Below are 11,447 nucleotides of genomic sequence, written 5' to 3' on the forward strand. Positions count from 1 at the left end.
GACACGGGAACTGCTAGAAAAGGTATTCTTGTGGCTGATACTGGTGAATGGGTACAGATCCAACAATCTGCCAGGGGTTGCGTATTATTTAACAAGTCATGCACTAATTTTCTATGATGTTGTACGAATCTATTGTTCACAGGGGCTAGAGAATTCAGTCTTTCCCATGCCTCCGTTGAGGTTAACATTATTAACATCAATATCATGAGTCTTATACTGCTTTTTTGCAATGGCTTGCATGTATCCATGATGCCTTTCCTTCAAGCTTGACTGCTGTTGGAGTTGTTAACAGGACTTGGAAAGGTCCGTCAAATCTCGGTTCCAGAGTCTTTCTGGTGTGTCTTTTCACGTAGACTTGATCACCAGGTTCCAACTTGTGGCCTCCTTCGAGATTTTCTGGATCTGGAAGGGAAGCAAAAACTTGCGAATGCACTTTAGTTAAACGTTTTTGTAATTCTTGTACATAAGCAGTTAAAGTCTCAGTATTCAACATCAGTTGTTGTGGAAAATAACAACCCAAATTTGCTGCTCTACCAAAAAGAATCTCATGTGGTGACAGCTTAGCCTTCCCCCTTGGGGTGTTTCAGATGGAATACAGGGCAAGTGGTAGACACTCGGTCCATGGCTTTCCTGTTTCTGCCATGGCCTTCTGGATTTTTAATTTTATTGTCCCATTTAATCTTTCCACTTTACCTGAACTCTGTGGATGATATGGAGTGTGAAACTGGTTTTCTACTCCCAACATTTTCATAACATTCTGGAATATTTCCCCAGTAAAATGGGTACCCCTATCTGACTCGATCACCTCAGGCATGCCGTAACGGGGTATCAGTTCATGTGCTATTTTAATGGCAGTAGTTTTTGCTGAGGCTTTACGAACTGGATAAGCCTCTGGCCACCCTGAGAACATGTCCACACACACAAGCACATATTCGTATCCATTGTACCTAGGAAGTTGGATGTAGTCGATCTGGAGTCTTTGAAAGGGATACAGTGGTCTTACATGATGCTTGGTTGGGGTTTTAATGGCCTGACCTGGATTGTGTGCCAGGCATATAGCGCATGCAGCACACATGTTCCGAGCAAAATTACCAAAACCTGGAGCCAACCACCTTTCTTTTACCTTGAGCGTCATACCATTTGCCGACACATGCGTGGGTAGGTGGAGGTCACTTGCCACTGCGGGGTACCAGGCTCTGGGTAAACACAACAAAGTTCCTTTTTTCCATAATCCTTGCTGATCTTCTGCCCCTTTTTTCTGCCACTGCCCTCGTTCTTCGTCGTCTACCTGTTTCTGAGCTTCCTTCAATCTTTCCTCATCATCTTCAGAGCTATCTAGTGTGTGGGCATGATGTAAGGGTTTACGTGCTGCCTGTTTTGCTGCCTTATCGGCATTATAGTTACCCCTGGCTTCCTCGGTGTCGAGTCTCACATGTGCAGCTACCTTTATCACCGCTATTTCTTTAGTTTCTTGTGCTGCCTCCAGAATCTGTCTAATGAGGGAGGCATGTTTAACAGGTTGGCCTGAAGCAGTCATATAACCTCTGGCTCTCCATATTACGCCAAAATCGAAAATAATGCCATGTGCATATCTAGAATCAGTGTATATGTTTGCTGTCTAATCTTTGGCTATTTTTAGAGCTTCAACTAATGCCGTAAGTTCTGCTTCTTGTGCAGACTGATTAGCAGGGAGAGGTTCTGCTTTCAGCACTTCATGCTGAGTTACTACCGCATAACCTGTATGAAATTGTCCATTCATATCTGCATATCTACTGCCATCTATGAAAAGTTCAAATGTAGCATTACAGAGTGGCTTGTCACGTACATTACATAAGCCCTGAGTCTCTTGTTCCATTAATTGTACACAATCATGCATTGACTTTGATGGGTCAAAGGAGTTGGAGAGTGCAGTTTCAAAGGAGTTGGAGAGTGCAGTTTCCTCAGGTATGGTACCCCCCTCAGACTCTAAAGGGAGCAAAGACGCGAGATTAAGAGTCTGAATCCTGGTAAAGGAAATGTTGGGCGGCAGTAGTAGGGAAAATTGGAGACGGAGGTGTCTGGCCATTGAAATATGTTTAGGTTGGACCTGGTTAAGAATGCCATGTACATCATGAGTGGTCTGAACTAGAAGTGGGTGATCAAGAACAATCTCAGAAGCTTTATCTAATAACAGTGAAATTGCGGCTACTACTCTTACACAAGAAGGTGCGGCTCTAGCTACAGGGTCCAGATGAGCTGATATGTATGTCACAGGTCTCTGTTTGTTTCCATGTTTTTGTGTGAGCACCCCTGTAGCATGTGAGGATATCTCAGCTGCCATCAATTGAAAAGGTTTAGTGTAGTCTGGGAGTCCCAAAGCCGGAGCTGATACCAGTGCTGTTTTCAAAGAGGAAAATGACTGTTTAGCCTCTTCACTGAGTGAATATGGTGTGTTGGCAATACAGTCATATAAAGGCTGCATGAGTTGACTTGCATGTATGATCCACTGTCTACAGTGTGAAACAATACCTAGGAAAGCACGCAGCTGTTTGTGATTCCTGGGTTCAAGCATGTTACGTATGGCTTCCGTACGTTGAGGTGTGAGGTGTCTGATGCCCTGTGATATGCAGTGACCTAAAAACACGACTGTTTGTTGACAAGCCTGGAGTTTCTGTCTATTTACTTTACAGCCTTCTTGCGCTAGGAAAATTAAGAAATTAACAGTTGAGGTAACTGCCGTCTGCTCATCAGGGCAACAAATAAGTAAGTCATCTACATACTGTAGAATGACTACTCCTGGTTCTGGGATGAAATTTTTTAGCACGGTCTGCATTGCTTCAGAGTACAAAGTTGGTGAGTGTACCATACCTTGTGGCAATCTTGTCCATGCTAATTGTTTACCCTTGAATGTAAAGGCAAACAAATGCCAACAGTTCTTATGTAGTGGCACAGAAAAAAATGCGTTTGATAAGTCAATTACCATAAAATATGCAGCAGTGCTGGGAATTTGAGACAGTAAGGTATGAGGATTCGGTACCACAGGGGTGACCGGTGCCAAAACCTTATTGATTTCCCGTAAGTCGTGCACCATGCGATATTTCACCATAGTTTCTTTGGAGGACACTTTCTTTTTAACAGGATATAAGGGTGTATTGGCGGGTGACCTGATTTCTACCAAAACACCTTGTAACACATAATCCTGAATTTGTTGAGAAATCGCCTGTTCTTGCTGGGCGCTGATGGGGTATTGCCTAAGCTGAGGTAATATGGTTCCCGGGGCAGTTTCTAACAGTATAGGAGCTACTGATAAAAATCCTACATCAGTGTCTCCTTTTGCCCATAGGCTGTCAGGAACCCGAGACAAGTCAATTTTTGCTTGTTGAGTGTAAATTTCGGGAAAATCCTCCATTGCCTGTATTCTAACATATGGTTCCAGAGTTTCTGCATCTTCAGGGATGGTCAGCATAACTGTGCCATCTTCTCTAAAATGGATGTTTGCATGCATTTTACTTAAGACATCAGTACCCAACAAGCAGGTAGGTGCACCTTTAGCAAATAAAAATTTGGATACAAAAGTTTTAGGGCCAAAGCTCACATTTAAAGGTTTTGTAAAGGGCAACGCCTGAATTTTACCATCATACCCTTCTGCATATGTAACCTTTGAGGATATATTGTCAGGATATGGTAAAAAGTCCTGATTTAAAATGGAGGATGTTGCTCCCGTATCTATCAGAAAAGGTACATTTTTACCCTCAACTTCAACTTGTATTATTGGTCTTCTAGAAGGAAGAGAGACCTGCATAACTTTCAGTCATTCTGAGCTGTCTGTTTGATCAGGCACTGGGTTATTTATCCTATTTTTGGGTACAAAGGTTCCTGAATCTATATCTGTTTTTCTCTTCCTACATTCCCTTTGGAAATGTCCTGGCTTCTTACAGTAATGACAAGTAAACTTTTGATTAGCAGAGCCAGTATTAGCCTGTGCAATTCTTACTGGCTTAGAATTTTCTCTTAAGTCCATTTCTATCCCTACAGCTTTCTGTCTAGCCAGGTGTGGGTCTTCCAAGGTTCTCCAATCAGGGGTTGCGGCCTTAAGCTTTTCCTTCACTTTTGGAGACAATCCATCTATAAAGGTTTTTGTAACTAACCTCATCATTCCTGGAGCGGTTAGATCCATGCCTTCATCTCTGAAATTATTTTCTACACTTAGATAATATTCGTCTACTGATTGTCCAGATTTCTGAGCCACCACTCCCGTTGTTCCTCTCTGCCTCTGTCTCTCCCTCATGAAAACCATTAAGTGATCTACAAATTGTGTACCTGATTCTATCGTTTGTAAGGCACCATCTCCTGCTTGGGGCCTATGTACCTGTAGATTTGCTAATAGCTCCTGGAAGAGTCCAGGAGTCATTTTCATTCTACATAATTCTTCTCCATCTGCCCAAACTCCAGCGTGAGTCTGCATAATTTGCTGTATATATTGTGCAAATCTAACTGGACACTGGGTGGGATCTGGTGCGTTATGCAAGAGAGACATGCCTTCAGCGGGGGACCAAGGGAAATATTGTCGAGTTTGGTGATATCTAGTTCCCATTACTCCGTCAGCACCAGGTTCCCTAAAGGGTCTTGGTACTACCCTAACAGGGGCAAGTACAGCGCCATGTCTAGGTGTACCACAGGCTAGGCAATCATTTCTCCAGTCTGGATTTTGTTGTCCACAGTGCGGACATACCCATCCTCCTGGTCCGGCTAAACTTTGAGGTGGTGTTTGGAGAAAAGATGGGGCATGTGGGTTAAGGTATGGGGGTGGGGTATTTTTAGATTCCACATTTTGTTTTTCTCCACAGCCTGTGGGTCTAATACACCACTTTTTACTCTGTTGATTATATGTCCATCCCTCATTTTCTGCTACCCTAGAGACATCAATCAATGCTTGGATCTGATCTATCCATTTCTTGTCTCTGTTTATGCCTTTTTTCCTTTCCTGAATTCCTTCCCATAGTTTTCTACTAAAAGCTTCTGCCCTAGTAACTCCAAACTTACTACAAATCTTTTTCAGCCCCTTAGTGGCATCTTCACCACTTCTCTCCTTTATGATAGTATAGATATCTAATTCTTCTGGTTCCGACTTTGTTTGCTTATTCCCCATTTTCTTATCATGAGCTTTCTTGCCCTAGGTGGCGTTTGGGTATGAGAATACCTCGTTACCTTCTTCCTAAGGAGCTAGGATGTCTTTTTCTTGCCCTAGGTGGCGTTTGGGTATGAGAATACCTCGTTACCTTCTTCCTAAGGAGCTAGGATGTTTAAACTGTGTTGATGTAAGAAAATCCTGATTCCTACACCTAAAGCAAACAACACAAATGCAACCAGACAGAAAAAGAAAAAGAACATACAACGTATCTTGTCCCAGGCTAATTTATCTGTCCTGGGCTTATACTATCACATACAACGTATTCTTGTCCCAGGCTAATTTATCTGTCCTGGGCTCATACTATCATACACTTATCCGTCACCAGGTTTTTGTCAAAGACAGGATCAGAGATTGAACATAGGCGCAGAGGTCTCCCCGGAAGGACGCAACCACGTTGCCCAGTGGGACAGTCACTTCTTCTGTTTCAACCCCCTGGGCGGCTTATGGAGCAGCCTTTGGAAGTGGGGAATCACCAGAAATAATACACAAGACACGTCTTGTATAGTGTATCACTGGGAAGTCTCTGAAGCACGCCTGCCTTCAAGGTGCTATCCCTTCTTTATATAGTTGTTTCAGTAGGTTTAGTGGTTATACAAGTTTTGCATGTTTAAACAAAGAGACAAAACAGGAAAGAAAGAAAAGAAAAGAAAACAGTTTCGTGAGCGGCAGTTTCACAACAAACAGTACAAAGGCAATTCCACAGACAAGAAAAACAGGATTTCATACTATAGCTAAAATGTCCTTGAATGGACAGGTCAATATTTATCACAAATTCTTTTTTTTTTTTTTTTTTGTTCATTGAGGTAATCATTTTTGTTCTGCTCTTCACAATGCACTAACCAGCCGTGTGCATTCCTCAAAACACTGAAGGACTTGACACATGTCTTGAATCTTTGACCACTGCACACCTGACAACTCCATGTCTGCCATCCTACTGCCTGCCCGTGTATGTGTATCCTCCCACAAAAACATAACAGCCCGCCTCTGTTCGCACAGTCTCTGAAGCATGTGCAGTGTTGAGTTCCACCTTGTTGCAACGTCTATGATTAGGCGATGCTGGGGAAGGTTCAAAGAACGCTGATAGGTCTGCATACGGCTGGAGTGTACGGGCGAACGGCGGATATGTGAGCAAAGTCCACGCACTTTGAGGAGCAGGTCGGATAACCCCGGATAACTTTTCAGGAAGCACTGCACCACCAGGTTTAAGGTGTGAGCCAGGCAAGGAATGTGTTTCAGTTGGGAAAGGGAGATGGCAGCCATGAAATTCCTTCCGTTATCACTCACTACCTTGCCTGCCTCAAGATCTACAGTGCCCAGCCACGACTGCGTTTCTTTCTGCAAGAACTCGGACAGAACTTCCGCGGTGTGTCTGTTGTCGCCCAAACACTTCATAGCCAATACAGCCTGCTGACGTTTGCCAGTAGCTGCCCCATAATGGGAGACCTGGTGTGCAACAGTGGCAGCTGCGGATGGAGTGGTTGTGCGACTGCGGTCTGTGGATGAGCTCTCGCTTCTGCAGGAGGACGAGGAGGAGGGGGTGCGAACGGCTACAGCCAACTGTTTCCTATACCGTGGGCTAGGCAGAACTGTCCCAAAATTGCTGTCCCCTGTGGACCCTGCATCCACAACATTCACCCAGTGTGCCGTGATGGAGACGTAACGTCCCTGGCCATGCCTACTGGTCCATGCATCTGTTGTCAGGTGCACCTTTGTGCTCACAGATTGCCTGAGTGCATGGACGATGCGCTCTTTAACATGCTGGTGGAGGGCTGGGATGGCTTTTCTGGAAAAAAAGTATCGACTGGGTAGCTCGTAGCGTGGTACAGCGTAGTCCATCAGAGCTTTGAAAGCTTCGCTTTCAACTAACTGGTAGGGCATCATCTCTAACGAGATTAGTCTAGCTATGTGGGCGTTCAAACCCTGTGTACGCGGATGCGAGGCTAAGTACTTCCTTTTTCTAACCATAGTCTCATGTAGGGTGAGCTGGACTGGAGAGCTGGAGATCGTGGAACTAGCGGGGGTGCCGGTGGACATGGCAGACTGAGAGACGGTGGGAGATGGTATTGTTGCCGCCGGTGCCCTAGATGCAGTGTTTCCTACTACGAAACTGGTGATTCCCTGACCCTGACTGCTTTGGCCTGGCAAAGAAACCTGCACAGATACTGCAGGTGGTGCGGAAAATGGTGGCCCTACACTGCCGGAAGGGATGTTGCGTTGATGACTAGCTTCATTGGCCGAGGGTGCTACAACCTTAAGGGACGTTTGGTAGTTAGTCCAAGCTTGCAAATGCATGGTGGTTAAATGTCTATGCATGCAACTTGTATTGAGACTTTTCAGATTCTGCCCTCTGCTTAAGGTAGTTGAACATTTTTGACAGATGACTTTGCGCTGATCAATTGGATGTTGTTTAAAAAAATGCCAGACTGCACTCTTTCTAGCATCGGATACCTTTTCAGGCATTGCAGACTGAGCTTTAACCGGATGGCCACGCTGTCCTCCAACAGGTTTTGGCTTTGCCACGCGTTTTGGGCAAGATATGGGCCCGGCAGATGGAACCTGTTGCGATGTTGATGCCTGCTGCGGCCCCTCCTCCTCCGCTTCAGAACTGCTGCCGCCTGCACCCTGTTCCCCCAATGGCTGCCAATCGGGGTCAAGAACTGGGTCATCTATTACCTCTTCTTGTAGCTCGTGTGCAACTTCGTCTGTGTCACCGTGTCGGTCGGTGGTATAGCGTTCGTGATGGGGCCACATAGTTTCATCAGGGTCTAATTCTTGATCATTACCCTGCGAGGGCAATGTTGTGGTCTGAGTCAAAGGACCAGCATAGTAGTCTGGCTGTGGCTGTGCATCAGTGCACTCCATGTCAGATTCAACTTGTAATGGGCATGGACTGTTAACTGCTTCACTTTCTAAGCCAGGGACGGTATGTGTAAAGAGCTCCATGGAGTAACCCATTGTGTCGCCTGCTGCATTCTTCTCTGTTGTTGTTTTTGCTGAAGAGGACAAGGAAGCGACTTGTCCCTGACCGTGAACATCCACTAACGACGCGCTGCTTTTACATTTACCAGTTTCACGAGAGAAGGCAAAAGAGCTAGAGGCTGAGTCAGCAAGATAAGCCAAAACTTGCTCATGCTCCTCTGGCTTTAAAAGCGGTTTTCCTACTCCCAGAAAAGGGAGCGTTCGAGGCCTTGTGTAGCCAGACGACGAACCTGGCTCCACAGCTCCAGACTTAGGTGCAATATTTTTTTTCCCACGACCACCTGATGCTCCACCACTACCACTACCCTCATTACCAGCTGACAATAAACGCCCCCGGCCACGACCTCTTCCACCAGACTTCCTCATTGTTTTAAAAACGTAACCAAACTAACGGTATTTGTTGCTGTCACACAACTTACACGGTGAGCTATAACTTCAGTATGATTTAGCTACCCCTTTACAGGTGGGTGAGACCGCAAGGAAAATCAGGCACAATGTTACACACTCTGTTTTTGGTGGCAACAAATGAGAGAGATGCCACACACGCAGGACTGTCACTGAAGCACAAATGTAAATATTAATCTCCCACTGATTTGTTTTTGTTTGTTTTTTTCAGGGAGACTTTAGAAAAAAAAAAATAGAATAAAATGATTTTTTAAGGAAGAATTTAGAAACCAAATAAAATGAAATGATTTCTTCAGGGAGAATTTAGAAAACAAATAAAACAAAAAATAGGCTTTCTATGGCCCACTGAGTGAGAGATGACGCACACAGGAGTCAGGAGTGGCACACAAGCCCAGAGGCCAATATTGTTCTCCCAATGATTGATGTAGTGATTTTTTCAGGTAGATTTTGGAACCCAAATCAAGCAAAAAAAATAATAGGCTTTCTATGGCCCACAATTGGAGAGAGAGAGAGAGAGAGAGAGATGGCACACCCAGGAGTCAAGACTGGCACACAAGCAGAAAGGGCAATATTAATCTCCCACTGATTTGATTTTTTTTTTTTTCAGGGAGACTTTAAAAAAAAAAAATAATAAAAAAAAATGATTTTTTCCGGAAGAATTTAGAAACCAAATAAAATAAAATGATTTTTTCAGGGAGAATTTAGAAAACAAATAAAGCAAAAAATAGGCTTTCTATGGCCCACTGACTGAGAGATGACGCACACAGGAGTCAGGAGTGGCACACAAGCCCAGAGGCCAATATTGTTCTCCCAATGATTGATGTAGTGATTTTTTCAGGTAGATTTTGGAACCCAAATCAAGCAAAAAAAATAATAGGCTTTCTATGGCCCACAATTGGAGAGAGAGAGAGAGATGGCACACCCAGGAGTCAAGACTGGCACACAAGCAGAAGGGGCAATATTAATCTCCCACTGATTTGATTTTTTTTTTTTTTTTCAGGGAGACTTTAGAAAAAAAATAAATAAAAAAAAAAGTTTTTTCCGGAAGAATTTAGAAACCAAATAAAATAAAATGATTTTTTCAGGGAGAATTTAGAAAACAAATAAAACAAATAATTGGCTTTCTATGGCCCACTGAGTGAGAGATGACGCACACAGGAGTCAGGAGTGGCACACAAGCCCAGAGGCCAATATTGTTCTCCCAATGATTGATGTAGTGATTTTTTCAGGTAGATTTTGGAACCCAAATCAAGCTAAAAAAATAATAGGCTTTCTATGGCCCACAATTGGAGAGAGAGAGAGAGATGGCACACCCAGGAGTCAAGACTGGCACACAAGCAGAAAGGGCAATATTAATCTCCCACTGATTTGATTTTTTTTTTTTTTTCAGGGAGACTTTAGAAAAAATAAAAATAAAAAAAAATGATTTTTTCCGGAAGAATTTAGAAACCAAATAAAATAAAACAATTTTTCAGGGAGAATTTAGAAAACAAATAAAACAAAAAATAGGCTTTCTATGACCCACTGAGTGAGAGATGACGCACACAGGAGTCAGGAGTGGCACACGAGCCCAGAGGCCAATATTGTTCTCCCAATGATTGATGTAGTGATTTTTTCAGGTAGATTTTGGAACCCAAATCAAGCTAAAAAAATAATAAGCTTTCCATGGCCCACAATTGGAGAGAGAGAGAGAGAGATGGCACACCCAGGAGTCAAGACTGGCACACAAGCAGAAAGGGCAATATTAATCTCCCACTGATTTGATTTTTTTTTTTTTTTCAGGGAGACTTTAGAAAAAAAAAATAATAAAAAAAAATGATTTTTTCAGGAAGAATTTAGAAACCAAATAAAATAAAACGATTTTTTCAGGGAGAATTTAGAAAACAAATAAAACAAAAAATATTCTTTCTATGGCCCACTGAGTGAGAGATGACGCACACAGGAGTCAGGAGTGGCACACAAGCCCAGAGGCCAATATTTATCTCCCACTGATTGATTTATTGATTTTTTCAGGTAGAATTTAGAACCCAAATCAACAAAAAAAATAAATAGGCTTTCTATGGCCCACTATTTGTGAGAGAGATGGCACGCTCAGGACTGGCACACAAGCCCAGAGGCCAATATTAATCTCCCACTTTTTTTTTTTTTTTCAGGGAAAATTTATAAACCCAATAAAAAAAATAAATAGGCTTTCTATGGCCCACTATCTGAGAGAGAGAGATGGCACGCTTAGGACTGGCACACAAGCCCAAAGGCCAATATTAATCTCACACTGATTGATTTATTGATTTTTTCAGGTAGAATTTAGAACCCAAATAAAGCAAAAAAAAAAAAAATAGGCTTTCTATGGCCCACTGAGTGAGTGATGATGCACACAGGAGTCAGGAGTGGCACACAAGCCCTGAGGCCAATATTTTTCTCCCACTGATTGATGTATTGATTTTTTCAGGTAGATTTTGGAACCCAAATCAAGCAACAAAAATAAATAGGCTTTCTATGGCCCACTGAGTGAGAGATGGCACACACAGGAGTCAGGAGTGGCACACAAGCCCTGATGCCAATATTTTTCTACCACTGATTGATGTAGTGATTTTTTCAGGTAGATTTTAGAACCCAAATCAAGCAAAAAAATAAATAGGCTTTCTATGGCCCACTGAGTGAGAGATGGCACAGACAGGGATGGCACTCTAGCAGAAATGCCAATCTTAATCTCCCACAAAAAAAAAAAAAAAAAGGAACTGTCCTTCAATTCCTATCTCCCTGCAGTAATCTCAGCCAGGTATGGCAGGCAGCAATAAGGAGTGGACTGATGCACAAATTAAATAAAAAGTGTGGACAAACAAACAAGATAGCTGTGCAGAAAGGAAGGAACAAGAGGATTTGTGCTTTGAAA

This window comes from Ranitomeya imitator, chromosome 2 (genome assembly GCF_032444005.1).
Source record: "Ranitomeya imitator isolate aRanImi1 chromosome 2, aRanImi1.pri, whole genome shotgun sequence".
Lineage (NCBI taxonomy): Eukaryota > Metazoa > Chordata > Amphibia > Anura > Dendrobatidae > Ranitomeya > Ranitomeya imitator.